Genomic DNA, 10441 nt, shown 5'->3' on the forward strand with positions numbered 1-10441 from the left:
TTGGTGGCCCAGGTTTGCAGGTGCCAGGGGGACAGGGAACAGCCCGCCTCTGGCCTGCCACCGCGCACGCAAGTACTGTCAGAGCTGGGTCTGTCAAATGCGGACAGGCCCGGCGGAAAAAGGTAAAAAAAAAAAAAAAAAATCAGTGAACAGAAAACATGTTGCTCTTTAAACCCGAACTATAAAATGGGTGGACTGACTTTCCTCTACTGACTGGTGTAAATGCGTGTGCTACTCTGGGAGCGAAAAGGAACACCGACAAGCAGCGTGGGCGCTTGTGACAAGTCCTGTGTCACGTGGCCTGTGTCAACACTTCCAGGCCCTTTGCCTCTTCCTTAGATTTTACCTGGTTCTTAGGCTGTGGTGAGAATCAAAATGGCATAGAGCTCCCAAAACTGTCTTGGGAACTCGAAAGCGGGATGCAAATATTTATTGTTTCATTGCCATTGTCCACAGCTCCATGACTTTTCAGTACTTTATTGATCTAGGGCTTCAAGTACAGAGTAAGAATCGATGTAGCGACAACGCCCCTCACCACTTGTACATACGAAGGATCTGACAACTCTGAAAAACATTTAGTTTTTTGAGACCTTTCAAAGTCCTGGCTCTATTATAGGAAGTTAAACAATCACACAATTTTTAAAACTCTCTAATACATCCAAATGTAAGTCTTTGGAGTCACATACATGAAAACAGTGAGGTTTTTTTTAAGTTTCTTTTTTTTAAGATTTTATTTATTTATTCATGAGAGACCCAGACAGAGAGAGAGGCAGAGACACAGGCAGAGGGAGAAGCAGGCTCCATGCAGGGAGCCCGATGCGGGACTCGATCCCAGATCCTGGGGTTATGCCTTGAGCCGAAGGCAAACGCTCAACCCTGAGCAACCCAGGCATCCCTTTTCTTTACGTTTCACCTGAATGTTTTGGTCATATATAGATATAGCCTGCATCTAGAAGGGTCGAGGTAGAAATATCTTTGCTTTGGTTAAAAAGTAACAACAAATTGAACAATTAGGAATGTATTTTTTTCTCTATGGTATATTTCAAATAGATTTCAGTCTTTCCCTGCAGTGTCAAAGAGTCAATGAAGGCTTTAATTTTTGGATCTAGGATACATAGTTCAATATCAAAAGGAAAAGCTTGGTAGTTTAATTTTTAATGTTTTTTTCCTCAAAAGCTCTTAGAAATCATGCAAAGCAATAATTCTCACAGGACCTTAAACATCTCAGCATATACCTTCCTATGTGCATGTACAACTACAGTTTAACCAGCGTCACTTGGGAACTTACAAAAAGTTTTTGTATTCAATTGGAAACAGAGTAAGTAGGAAATTTCTTTGTTATTACAATAGCATGTTGAAATGTAAAAAACAAATCAGACAATGAGTGATTGTGTTATTTATATTGCACTCATTTTTAAAAATTAGGCTGATTTTGTTTTTTCACCAAACTATTGGATGGCTTTGCTTTCTTGTGGACCTCTGAGCCTAAAGGATAGATATTATACCTTGGACCTCGTCTCCTGTATAACCTGGGCATGATCTCATTTGCATATGAATTCCTTCTGAACATATACGTCAATCTGCAATAGAGACATCTTTAGAAAGTTGGTCAGATCCCAGCTCTCATTCCTTGCAAACAGGCTATATAACATTTGTGTAAATCAGTCCTGGAGCCGTTCCTGCTGTCCTCATTATTCGCAGAGAAATCAGGGCAAAGCACACTGATGAATAAAAATAGACAGTGTTCCCTGGCTGTTTCCCCAGCCCTGCATTCACCTCCGTTAGGGATGCAGTGGAGAATGCACTTTCCTTCTTTATCTGCATGCCTCGTCCGGCGACCAAAAAAGAAAGCTATGTCTTAGATGCACAACTCTACTCACAGCCGACCACAGCCTTTCATCCAAAGAGGTACCCTTTAGCGTACTCTGTTAGTGTGTCTCCTGGCTCTGGCTAAAACTGGGAAACACGAAAAGTTTGACAAGACGTATATTGACTTTTACAAAGCTTATACTATAATGGAAATGCTTGCCAGCTTAGCACAGTCATGTTGGGTTTTCCTGGAAGATCTGCAAGCCGGTGGGAAACTTTAATGGTCTGTATGCTGAGTCATATAGAATATACCTCTGCTGGTTTTTTGATTGGGCGGCACCTAATATCTGACTTCTAAATAAGACTCTTTCACTTACCAAAAATTCGTCAACATTAATATCACTAATTTAATAAGTGAGGATTCAGAGTAAAATAAATCAATATTTGGATAGAAGGGGCTTTATTTGTTCTTTTTAAAAGTCTACTAAATGGCTAAAGCTCAATCTCGACGGGAATTATCTTCTGTCCTGCAGCTAAAAATAATTCCTGAGAAGGGTGTAGAAAGATGTTCAGCTGTCTGAACTGACTAACTCCTTATTCACTTTGCCTGAAATATGCCGAGAGGCAAGGGGCACTCATGGTTGCCGTGTCTCAGAACCTGGTGCCCACACGGAGGGACAAGTGCTGCCCTCCACCCTGCCGGGTACAGGGAACACTGTGACCAACGTGGGGCTCTTCGACAAGACAGTTTTGTAATTCTAATCGATCTGTATGGTGATAGAACTTTATCACTGAGGCCAAGCCTGACGCCGGGGGAGAGGGGAAAAGCACTTTAAACTTGTACTGGGTAATAACTCTGGCAATAATTTGCATTTAGTTAAGTCAGAGAGCTAGCCTGGTAGCTTTTCTCTACTGCACATTCTCCTGCTTATTTCTAGGCTTACAGCTCGAATCGGTCTGCAGCTGCCTGACTGTGGCCCTGGCCATAGGAATGAAAATGACATAGTGCTCAGGGTCACAGTCCTCCTATGTGGACCGTGGAAATTTTCTTCATGTCACTGTCAATGACAACTACTTTGAAAAAAAACAAAAAAAGAAAAGAAAACTACTTTGAGTTCAGTATTCTTTCAAATAGCCCCCCCCATACACACACACACACACACACACACACACACACTTTCTAAAACAGAATCAGCAACACCACCAGTGAACAGCGAATTTACAAGGAAGCTACATCCACTAGTTACAAGCCTACAAAGTTCTAAGTAGTCACTTCAAGTTAGGTATCAAGGAAATTTCCTTCAGAAAGCCCGGTCGCCCGAGCTGGGTCCTCCTGCTTACCTGCTCTACGTATTTGTGTGCTGCCTAAGGAAAGTCCCAGGCAGCAGGTGCAAGGAAACAAGGCTCCTCAGAAGGTGGAAGGGACGCCCGGTGTCCTCTGAGCTGCGATCTCAATTCCGATGCTTTGCATGTGGCTGAAATAGCTCAAGCGCTCGGTGCCTCTCTCGGTACTGAGAGCTGCTCCCCGCTCGGGGCTGGAGGGAAACTCGACTTAAGGCTAAGTGTTAAAGAGAATTCCTGTCATAGCTCACAGTTGTTCTTCCTAAATATAGAGTTTGATACAAGCCATATACTGGCTGCCTCCGAAAGGCCTGACCGTGCTGAAAGCAGGGCTCAAATGTCAGCCGGAAGGTGGCCACGGAATCTTACTGGCCTCCTAATCTTCCAGAAGGTGCTGGCTGCGCTTTCTCACATGTTCTGAGGGGGCACAGTGAAGTTTGGAAAGTAGGAAAAGTTTCTATCTTTAGCCTTATTACCTGGAGGCCAGAAGATGAGGAGTGTTCGGTACAAATGAGAGAAGCGGCGTGGCCCCGAGCTTCTCGGCAGGGGCCCCGACGCCCGGCGGTACTGGGGCCCTCGCTGGGTCACTTAGGGGCTGTTGAAATTCTGTTGTGAGCAGCAGTCAACAAATGCTCCCCAAATGATGACAATTATAATATTATGTCAAACTATAAGACATCGCCCTCTTTGTAGGTCATAAATGGTTCCAGATCATTCAACTCAAATGTGGTTCGGGGGCTGAGTCCTTGCTGTCTCTGCTCTGCTGCCTCTGCTGGTGACAAGGACAACCACAGAGCACAAGAGACAACGGCACAAAACAACACTAAGAGGAAATCTCTGGTTTCAAGTTCTGACGGGGCTAGGACCAAGTATGAGGCAAGACACTTTTTTAAACAGAACGCTCCCAAGTCCCAAGGCACACGCTCGTTATTTTTGCTTTGGTTTGATTTTTGGCAGTTGAGGGTTGTATTTTCTTTTACCTGGGCTCATCATTTTTAACACTGTTTTTCTTAATCACTTAATTTGCTTTGCTTCTTCAGTCTCTGAAACTACCTTTACCTAGAAGTTCCCTTCAGTAGAAGGACCAAACAGAGCGAGCACACTTATCACTTATAATTCATCCCCTGGATGAAGGTGACTCCATGTCTGAGTCCCTGACGGTGTGGTCGGCCACTGAGCCACCACCAGCATCCATCTCCTCTCAGCCCTCTCGTGAAGTGAGGAAAAGAGGTTCCGGTTCATAGGAGCCCCTGAAGTCATGTTACTGTTCCCTGCAGCTGAATGCATTCCAAATGGAAGCAACTAGCTTGTTTTCAGGTTGGTAAAAAGAAAACCAACTTTCTGTAATCAGGAGCTCAGCAGATAATCGTGGTTCATCTCAGTTTGGAGCTCACCATTCCATTCCATTTGTGTGCTATTTAAAAGAATCCTTATGGGATGCCCGGGTGGCTCAGTAGTTGAGTGTCTGCCTTTGGCCCAGGGCGTGATCCCGGAGTCCCGAGATCGAGTCCCGCATCGGGCTCCCTGCATGGAGCCTGCTTCTCCCTCTGCCTGTGTCTCTGTCTCTCTCTCTGTGTCTTTTATGAATAAATAAATAAAATCTTTTTAAAAAAAAGAACCCGTAAAGTTCATGGGGTTTATGAAGTCAAAAAGCCCCAGCCAATTTCTTTACTCAGCGTCTCTCAACAAGTCAGTTTTACACCCTCATGCTTCTTACTTCCTGTTCCCAAGATGGCTGCCACAGCTCCAAGAATCAGAATCTTGCACTAGCATCCAAAGGAAAAAGAACAGGGATGGTGGGGAAAGGGGCTTTCCTCTTCTCAGGTAAGAAACTCTCCCAGAAGCCTTAGCAGACTTCCTTTGCAGTTCATTAGCTGAACTAGATCTCATGGTTGCAAAGAAGAAATGAGAAAAAAATCTTCATTTTACAAATGACAAAACACATTGAAAAAGGTAAAGTCACATGACTAAGAAGTGTCCATTTGGAACCCTAGTCTAGGTCTTTAGGCTCTGAATTCCAGAGGATTCTGCTTGTTCCTCTATGCATGAGCCAACAGAAAGAGCCAGGCTGAAAAAAAAAAAAAAAGCCAGGCTGCTCATACCATTGCCTCATCCCTGAATGTCCTCATGGATAAGATTCTTATCATGTGCCCCAAATTACAGTCTTCTTTTGGGGTCCTCTTGCTCAGTTCTACTCTATCATAGAACTGCCTATAGTTTTGGCGAAGAGTAAAATAAATCATATGGAAAAATTTTAAATGAACTAATAGATAACTATCCATACCATTATGTGTAAAGCTATAACCCAAAAAAAACTTTATAGGCTGATGGAGAGAAGAAAAATCAATAAATGAAGAATGATTAACTAGAAGCAAAGAATCATGAAAAAGAAACTAGCTATGGTCTATGAAAACACTTTATTTTGCCATTACATTTACTTCTATGTTGAGTTTTAATTTTTGACACTGTAACTGTGAACAAATTAATGCTTGTTTTTAATACAGGAAAGCAGGTGACAAGGTTTGTCCCCTGGGGTGCATGCTATGTGATGACTTCCTTCCTTCTGTGATTTCTTGAGCTGAACCACTTCTCTTTAGCCGCAGTCCGTCGTGGTGATGGAGCAGCCCTGTGTATGACTCTTTCCTTGGAATTTACCTTACTTCCATGAGTAGCCATGGAAGAATCATTTTTACAAAAAGAAGTAAAAAAAATCTTTTACGGGTCACGTGGGTGGCTCGGTCAGTTGAGCGTCTGACTTGATTTTAGCTCAGGTTGTGATCTCAGGGTCCTGGGATGGAGCTCCACATCAGCCTCCCCACCCATCTGGGAGTCTGCTGCTCTCTCTCTCCTGCCCCCCTCTTGACCTTCCTTCTGCGCACACACGCACACGCGCACGCACGCAAGCACACACACTCTCTGTCTCAAATAAATAAATTTTTTAAAAAAACCTTTTACATGATTATGCAGAACAGTTTAGCAGCTCCTTGTCTGCAGACTTCTCATTTCAAAAAGGGACCTTTGTTTCACCTTTGTACAGCTCAACAGCTTTTTCCCCAAAAGTATTTTTCTTACAGAGATAAAAGAGCTGTCTAAGCTTCAGAAGTGAAATTCAGACCTCCATCTCCAGAAATATGGTGTCGGTTTCTCTGTCCTCAGAGAAAATTGCTGGCATCCACCTCTCTGTCACTCCCAGCTGGGAGAGTAAGATGCCATTCATTCATTCATGCATCCAGCTATCACTCATGCTGTTAAGTGCTTGCTCTGATTCTGGCACTGTGTTAGATACTGCGGGTTTACAAATGCGTAAGAGATAGTTCTGTGTTCTAGGAGCCTGCTCACCACCAACAACAACATGATTATTGGATTTATGTGCTATCTTCAAACTGTTATCAGAATTCACAGGAAAGTTGCCCCTAACTGTTACTCCCATGACCCTGAAGGCTTCACAGAGAAGGACATGTTTATGCTGAGTGTCCCGACCTTCTAACTAAATGCCAGCACTGTTCTGTCCCCACTGTCACTGAGGTGAAAAGAGTAAATAAGCCTATGTTCCTGCTCTCAGAGCTTACAGTGCGGGACAGAGGGTGCAGACAAAGCCAAGTAAACAATTAAACAAGATCATTGTAAATCTGATTCAGTGGCTGAGGAAGAGGCTAAGCTGGGGAGGTGGGGGCAGGAGCAGCATCTCTCCAAAAAGAAGTGAGCTGATAAGGTGAGAAAAGAATATTTAAGCAGCGGGGACTGCGTGTGCAAAGGCTCCGGGATGGGAAAGTATGTTCTCAGGACTCAAAGAAAAACAATGCAGCCCAAACATAGAGAAGAATGGCATGAGACAAGGTGAGAAAGAAAGGAGAGGCTAGCAGGGCCTTCAGAGGCCATTTTGAGAAGAGACGCTGATTTTCTTCCAAGTTTAGTAGAAACCCTTAGGAGGCTTTAAGCAGCGGAGTTGCCTGATTGCAGCTTTGATGAGCTCACTTTTGTTGCCATGTGGAAAGAGGACTGGATGAGAAAGAGCAGGGAAGAAGGGAGAACCATTAAAAGGCTAGAGATGATGGTGCCCTGAACAAAGGCGATGGCAGTGAAGAGAGAGACAAGAAAAGAGATTCAAGGGTATTTTAGTAATAGAGTCAAAAGTACCTTGCCGAGGTGCCCGGGTGGCTCAGTCGGTTAAGCGTCTGACTCTTGGTTTCAGCTCAGGTGTGATCTCAGGATCGTGGGTTGGAGCCCTGTGTCCTGCTCTGTGCTCAGTGGGAATCTGCTTCTCTTCCTCTCTCCCTCTCCTTCTACCCCTCCTCCCTAAAAAAACTAGCCTTGCTAACTGATTGGATGTGGAAGGATGAAAAAGAGAAACATGGTGCTTTGAGGGAGGAATGAACTAATGAGACACATCTGAAGGACATAGATAGAGCCTAGGACATAGTGAGCTCTCAGATGGGCATGAAGAATTAGAAAGCCGGTGCTGACCCCAGAGGAAGTGTTTCCATAGACTGTGGGGGCTGCTTCAAAAACCAGGTCACCACAGGTTGTGGCACAAATGAAGAGTTGAGGCTGTGAGCGGATCCACCTCCTGTAGCCCCATGACTAAGAACAGAGAAAAAGGATAATTGTTGGGTTTCTCCAGATTTCCAATAGGGAGAGAATTCAGGGGGCTGTATCTTCTAACAGTCTCAACAACATTTCAACCTGTTTAGAAGCCAGAGTGATGGGGATGATAAAGGTCTAAAGGAGGTCACTGATGAGCAAAGTCCAGAGGAGAGGAGGCAGGAACACATATCCTTTCCTCTAAGGAGGAGCTAAACTGATCCCAAAAAGGTCATAAGAGGGTCTATGAGGCTGGGGAGGAGGAACAGGTAAAACGGAGGCCACCTGACAGCCCACCTCACCTTTCTCAGGGTCTTCAGTCATAGAGAACAGGGAAGAGCTGAAAGTACCACCCAGCAGTGTTGAGGCTCCACCTGAGGCTGGAAACTTCGCTGCTCGGAGATGGCTGTTCTGTCAACGCGGTGACTGCTTTGCGGGGGTGTCAGTTCTAAAGATAAAGAACATGTGTCTTCAGTTGGGTTCCTCCAGAAGCAGGTCTTGAAATGAGGATTTGTGTATAAGTGATTAATTAGGAAAATGTTTCCAGGAATTACTGGGGGAACAAAGATGGGATCTCAAGTTCCCCGAAAAGGTATCTTCCTTCTGATCCTGCAAGAGAGCTCTGGAGTGTGAGAACTTATGCCAGAGAGCTATTCTAACCCAGGTCACAGAGCGGAGTGGTCACACTCCTGCACCTGTCTGGCATAAGCTCAGGGCTGCCCGGTGAGGGGCGGGGAGTTCCCAGGCTATTGGCTCCCTTGGCCAGCTGGAAAGGCATGCTCCAGGGCCCCCCCAGGCAGGCCTCCAAAGGAGCACTAAGGTGTTGGAAACCAATGTCCAATGAAGCCAGAGGCAGACAACAAAGGAGGACATGGGAACTGAGGGGACTTGGGTTCGGCTCCGTCATCATCTGCCCAACATGGCTATCTTTTATGGCACCAAGGCCTCAGCAAAGTTGTCCTGAACTACACTGGCACCTTGTTTCTAAAAAGCTTAGTTTCTTTGAAACAATCTTACAAAGTTATGTTTTTGCGGTGTTAAGCACTTCTGTTTCTTTTTAGTCATTTTCTAATGAGTGTTGAAATGGACTATTTTTGCAGAGTTTTGGCAGCCTGTAAATGTATTTAGAATTACTTTTTTTCCTGCATTGTCACATAAGACCTCTATAATCTGGCTCTTTTAAAAAAAATGAGGCAACACTAATCCCTTTGGTGACACAGGGTAGATGGAGGAGGGTCCTCCTCCAGGATCAGAAGCAGTACCAGTAGCCATCCCACACATGCACCAGAGATCTGGAATGTGATAGAAACATTACTGCAGCCTGTGTGCCCTTGAACAAAATTTTTACCCAACTGGAATTTTACCCAAGGTCAGGATCTATAAAACTGGAAAGAACCACAATTTTACCATACACTATGCAGAGCAGTTTCCCCACTCTTCTTTCCTTCTTGCCCTGCAAAGGTGGGGTTTTTTATCTAACCTAGATCTTTTTTTTTTTTTTAAGATTGTATTAACTCTAGGAAACAAATTGAGGGTAGATGGAAGGGAGGTCGGTAGGGGGATGGGGTGAGGAGTATTAGGAGGGCACATGATGTGATGAGCACAGGGTGTTACATGCAACTGATAAATCAATGAACACGACATCTGAAACTAAGTATGTACTTTATGTTAGCTAATTGAAATTAAATTTAAAAATTAAAAATAAAATAAAAGTAAACCAAAGATTTTATTTATTTGAGAGAGAGAGAGAGAGAGCATGCACATGAGTGGGGAGGGGCAGAAGGAGGGGGAGGGGCAGAGGTAGTAGTAGCAGACTCCCTGCTGAGTGCCCCCCCACACCCAAACCCCAACCGACCCTGGGATCATGACCTAAGCCAAAGGCAGATGCTTAACTGGCTGAGCCGCTCAGGTGCCCCTTCTTTGAACATAAATAAGGCAATACACTTCTAAACAACTGGGGCCTCCTAGAAAGGAGTAAGCCCCTGACGGTCAGCACGTTGCAGAGGCAGTGCTGTGCTTTCAGCACACTGTTTCTTCTTCCTGGCACGGAAGACTCTATATTTTCCAGGCTCACTCAATTGGATCAGGCCATGTGACTGAGTTCTGACCTAGAGGATGTAGGCCCAATTTCTACAAGCCATGCACCAGTGCCCACTTGCAGATTGTTTGTTACTAGTTTGCAATGACCTAATACAGAAATTTTTAAGTAAGAAATTAGGGACTTTTATGGCAATTTGACATTACCACTATATCCAATCAGCATTTCCTTTTCCTAGTAACTCATTTTTGTTGTATTTTTATAAAAGTATTGGTATGTGTTTGATTAGAAAATTTCATCCTGATAGGGCGCCTGGGTGGCTCAGTCAGTTAAGTGGCTGACTCTTGACTTGGGCTCAGGTCATGATCTTGGTCCTGGGATGGAGCCCCGAGTTGTTGGGCTTCTTGCTCAATGGGGAGTCTACTTGAGGATTCTCTCCCTCTCCCTCTCCCCCTCAACTCACTTACACTCACACTTGCATGCTCTCTCTCTCAAATAAATACAAATATCTTTTTTAAAAAATGTCATCCTAAAAAAAAAATGTCAAACCTACCAAAGGAGGTTTGAGAAGCACTGCCAGAAGCTATTCCAAGCCTGGCCTTCAAAAGCACCCTGTGAAATCCAGACCTGTCTCCCCCATCTGTAGCAATCTTAGAAGCCATTGGTCCTAGA

At 44.4% G+C, this 10441-nt stretch overlaps 1 protein-coding gene across 3 annotated transcripts in view; it reads right to left on the reverse strand.

The window, feature by feature from the left end:
* SMPX (small muscle protein X-linked) overlaps positions 1-8171 on the reverse strand; it is a 57935-nt gene extending 49764 nt beyond the window's left edge. The window contains exon 1 of one of the 3 annotated variants that reach the window (XM_038587054.1): positions 8034-8171. The gene's annotated coding sequence lies outside the window, so the exon portion shown is untranslated. Of the gene's footprint in view, positions 1-3150; positions 3394-7287; positions 7364-8033 lie in introns of those variants that run through there. The other 2 variants (XM_038587053.1, XM_038587052.1) reach the window with 2 other exon arrangements.
* Between the last annotated feature and the right edge of the window lie 2270 nt (positions 8172-10441).

The sequence above is a fragment of the Canis lupus genome, chromosome X, assembly GCF_011100685.1.
Source record: "Canis lupus familiaris isolate Mischka breed German Shepherd chromosome X, alternate assembly UU_Cfam_GSD_1.0, whole genome shotgun sequence".
Lineage (NCBI taxonomy): Eukaryota > Metazoa > Chordata > Mammalia > Carnivora > Canidae > Canis > Canis lupus.